This window comes from Mastomys coucha, chromosome X (assembly GCF_008632895.1).
Source record: "Mastomys coucha isolate ucsf_1 chromosome X, UCSF_Mcou_1, whole genome shotgun sequence".
Taxonomy (NCBI): Eukaryota; Metazoa; Chordata; class Mammalia; order Rodentia; family Muridae; genus Mastomys; species Mastomys coucha.
The window spans coordinates 145,438,505-145,442,990 of record NC_045030.1 but is presented as its reverse complement, the minus strand read 5'-3'; the positions used below and the strand labels follow the sequence as shown (position 1 = coordinate 145,442,990).

The window sequence follows — 4,486 nt, the reverse complement described above, 5'->3', positions numbered from 1 at the left end:
ATATATATATATATATTTTCAAGCTTATCATAGAGACTCCCAGAGCCTAACAGCTTAACACCCCCTCACGGTCTCAGAAGATAGTTGACACAGCTACAAGATTGGAATGTGGTATGAAAACCACTGAGAAACACTGTGAACAAGTTGGAGAGTCAAGTGCCTCATATTGCCTAAAGCCAAGGTGGGCCATTTCTCATTTCATGTATATCTTTTCCACAGAGAAAAAAGGTTCTTTGTAAAAAGCCCTCTGTATTCTGGGCTTGAAAGCCAGACTGACTCTGCCCAAGTTGCCATGGAGACCACAGGGACCTGGGAACTGTTAGGACGAAGGATAAACTCTGTCAGTTTTTAAATTAATATATGACCCTAAATTATAATTTATTCCTCCTCAGATTTCTGACTGAATTGACAGTTAAGGTAACTGTACCTTGACAGCTAGAAAACAGATCTAGCTCCTTACCCTAAAGTAATCCACTATATTTACTCACTAATAAATTCATTAACTAGCTAAGACTGCCAGATTTCTTATAGAATTCACAATAAACAATACACAAGTACAGATATGAGCTTTCACAGATGTAATCCATTACTGTCTTCCCTAAATTTGGTTTCCATTGACTAAATGCTTCATATTTCCTCTTCTTGCTATGCCACTGTCCTAGCATAAAACATTTCCACTATATGATCCAACTGTATAATCACAAATTCAAAGTTTAAGTTTTCTTTGCCTTTTAACTAAACTTAAAAGTGTTTCTCATTATGTATATTTAGTATCCTAGACAAAAGGAAAAAGCCCTTGTTCCTTCTGCTCCACAAAAGGCTCATCTTAGAGACTGTTCATGTTGTTAACTCATGTTGTTATCACTTTTATAAACTTATAAGCTACAGGAAACCCACTCAGATCTACCTCTCATGGACCAAATAGACTCCATCCAGATAAATACATAAATCAATAGCCTAAAGTTCCCACTTCCTACCTAATCCAGAGGGTGGAATTCCTCTGGGTTTCAAATGTACATCTAAGAAAAAAATTCTTTCTCCCAAATTTACTTAACCTTATTCTCTATCTAATATATATATTTAATGTATATATGTATAAATGTGTGTGTGTGTGTTTCAGCATCTTGTCAAGTCCAGGCACTTACTACAATCCAGGAGAGCTCCAGAGAAGTAACCTCCAGATGCTCCAATCTCCTCTCAGAGACACAGATGCTTCTACTGGTCTTGTTCCTTCTGATCTATTAACAGACAGTTCCACAGACCCTGGACAGAAAGGAAACAGCCATTTCTGCTAAGACTGGACCAATATCCCATAACCACTTTCCTAGGTTTCCTAGAGACACGTTGCCCAAAAGTCAGCAGGAAGTAGCTAAGGATCACAACGATCCTATTCTTGCTCCACCATCACCTCTTTCTAAAAATTTTTCCTTTTTAATTAAACTAAAATTGGGGAATGTTAGCATTTTGTCTAGGCTCCACCCCACAGTTACCTGGCAATGGTCAGGTGTGCCTGACTCACTATAAAAGAGACTGCTTGCCCCCTCCACTCTCTCTTGCTCTTGCCTTCTTGCTCCTGCTCTATCATCTCACCCCTTACCCTTCTCTTTCCATTCCCCTCCCCCTGCCCCTCTCTCTCCATGTGGTTATGTCCGACCTCTACTTCTCTACTCTTCTGCTGTCTTTGTCTGCCTTTCTTTGTCTCTACTACCCTCTCAACTCTCCTCCCCATGTTCTGAATAAACTCTATTCTAAACTATACCACCGTGTGTCTGGTCCCACAGGGATAAGGGGATGCCTCAGCATGGGCCCTCAGAGACACCCTCTTCCCTAATACCTGACTACACATTCACCAAAACACGTTCCTCCTCTTTTTATCTTTTTATAAACACAACAGAGGGAACATATCTCAACATTATGTATGAGAAACTCATAGCCAACATCATCCTAAATGAAGAAAAGCTTGAAGCAATCCCACTGAAGCAAGGAATGCCACAGAGATGTCTACTCTCTCAACCCATTTTTCAATATTGAAATCAAAGTACTAGCTGTAGCAGTAAGGCAAGAAAAGGAAATTAAAGTGATATAAATATGAGAAGAACAAATTAAATTAATCATATTTGCAGTTGACATGATACCATATATTAAAAACCCCTCCGAAAAATCTTCCAGAAAACTTCTAGAAATGATAAGAAAATTCAACAATGTGGCAGAATACAGAGTCAACTTGCACAAATCAATAGCCTTCCTATACACCAACAACATGCAGCAAAGACATAATATATACGTATTAATAATAACTTAAAGAAAATAAAATATCTAGGTTTAAACCTAACCAAGTGTCTTAGCTACTGTTATAATGATGTGAAGAGATGCTATGGCCAAGACAAATCTTAGAAAAAGGAAAGCATTTAGTTGTGGGCTTGTTTTTAGTTTTAGAAATTTAATCCATTATCATGGCAAGGAGCATGATGCTATGCAGGCAGACATTGGAGTGGTAGCTGAGAGTTACATTCTCATACAAATGAGCTGTTTTAAAGTTCCAGTTTAGTGGCCATATAGAGATAGACCAGGACATGTAGAGATAGTAGGGACAAGGTGGCAAAGACAAACCCATGGGTGAGAATAGGGTTATTAAGTACCCCTACAAGTGTCCTGATGATATTATTAATAACCAGAGAGACTTCTAGCCAGGCCAGACCACCAGGTTGTCACTTGATGGGCTGGGGGGTCAGGTCTGAGCCAGTGCCCTGAGCTACAGAGAGCAGTTCACCCAGGCCTGGGATTTCTCAACAGCAAGAAAGGAACTGTCTCAGAGGAGAGAGGAAATCTCACCCAAGGGAAAAAGTCCTAGCATGAGGGTCACTGAAAAGACAGAAAGTCTCCATCCTCAAGGGCAGCACAGAGGTAGCTCTGAACTCAAACACTCTCTCCTGGGACCATGGGGATGTTTACTCTGACCAGTGGGGAGATTGGGCTTACCAGCTCTCCAATAACACCCTCTAATCCTACATTCTCTAGGACTTTTATCATGAGGGTATGTTGAATTTTTGTCAAAGGCTTTTTATTGATTTATTTTAACGATCATGTGACTTATAAGTCCATTTATGTGGTTTATTACATTTATTGACTTGTATGTATTGAACCATTCCTGCATTTCAGGGCCTGGGAGAGTAGTCCCCTGAGTAGCAGTACTGGAAGAGAAGAATTAGTTATGCACAAGAAGGTTACTCTTGGTCCCAAAAAAGTCTCTGCTACTGAGAGTTTTGTCTGAGCAAATTGGGAGGACCCTTTGGCAATATTTATGGTAGCTTGAGAACATGCACAGCCACTGTTGGTTGAGACACACAATGAGTTAATATCTGACAATTAGATAAGTAATTCATGTTACTTCTATACCATGGAGCTATATATCAACATTAATTATACAACTGGAGTCATATTTATAACATGATATTTTGGGTATAGAACTTTAAAGCTTGCATTAGGTTTTGGTTTGTTTTCCTTTTTGAGACAGGGTACATCTATATTTATGGCTCACCTGGAACTGTATTCTCATGCTGGTTTTGAACTTGTAATAATCCCGCTGACTTTCCATGCTAAATTCTAAGGTTAAAAGCCTGAGCCACTACATCCCACTACTTAAAAAAATGGTTTCATAGTCTGATCATACTGCAGCATATGGGATTTTTTTCTTTCATTCTAACTAGTGTTTCAAAGCATGAATCTCTACAGTTAGCCTGCTCAGTAATACTTTTTAAATATCTAGATTAACTCTAAGCTTTATAAAACATAAAAAAGGCATGCATAAACATTTGTATAGATATATAATTTCATTTTCCTTGTGTAGATCGCAAGGATTTGAATTGGTCTCCAGAAAAAGGTGTGGCCCATATTAAAGGTGTGTGCCACCTTACCTTTAATCACAGATGACCTTGAACTCAGAGATCTTCCCGTCTTAATCCTCTGGGATTCATAGCCACTATGCCTCAAGATCTCCATGCCAGGATCCAGGTCAGAAACTTGTATCTCTCAGCCTACAGATTAGGACCACAGGTGAGCCTTCCAATTCTGGATGGTAGTTCATTCCAGATATAGTCAAGTTGACAACCAGGAATAGCCACTGGATCCCCTCTGAAGTCATATCCATGGCCATGTTGCTTTCTGAGTGAAACATGATTTGAGGGTGGTCAGTTGGCTCAAAATATCTGCAGCTTAGGAGAGGATTCAGCAGGATGGAGGAGCTGGAAACCAGCAATAAGTGACTGCCAGAGGGAGGCCATCAAACATGGACCCCTGGATTTGAATCAAGAATGCACCAATTATTTCTTTTCTAACTCTGCTTAAACAACCACCAGGCCAGTGTGCATGGCTCTGATCACATTGATCTTAGTTACTTGATCTCTCTAAGGCTCAGTTACCACATTTCCTTTTCTCCTTTTCCATGTAAAAGGACAGTGCTGGCTATCAAACCCAGGGTCTCAGACCT

At 39.7% G+C, this 4,486-nt stretch overlaps 1 protein-coding gene across 2 annotated transcripts in view; it reads right to left on the bottom strand.

Moving 5' to 3' along the window:
• Window positions 1-3,950, bottom strand: part of Cldn34 (claudin 34) — a 37,313-nt gene extending 33,363 nt beyond the window's left edge. Inside the window, exons 1-2 of one of the 2 annotated variants that reach the window (XM_031369629.1) lie at window positions 3,915-3,950; window positions 1,146-1,263 (exon numbers count right to left, since the gene is read on the bottom strand). The gene's annotated coding sequence lies outside the window, so the exon portion shown is untranslated. Of the gene's footprint in view, window positions 1-1,145; window positions 1,388-3,914 lie in introns of those variants that run through there. The other variant, XM_031369658.1, reaches the window with a different exon arrangement.
• Window positions 3,951-4,486: the final 536 nt, after the last annotated feature.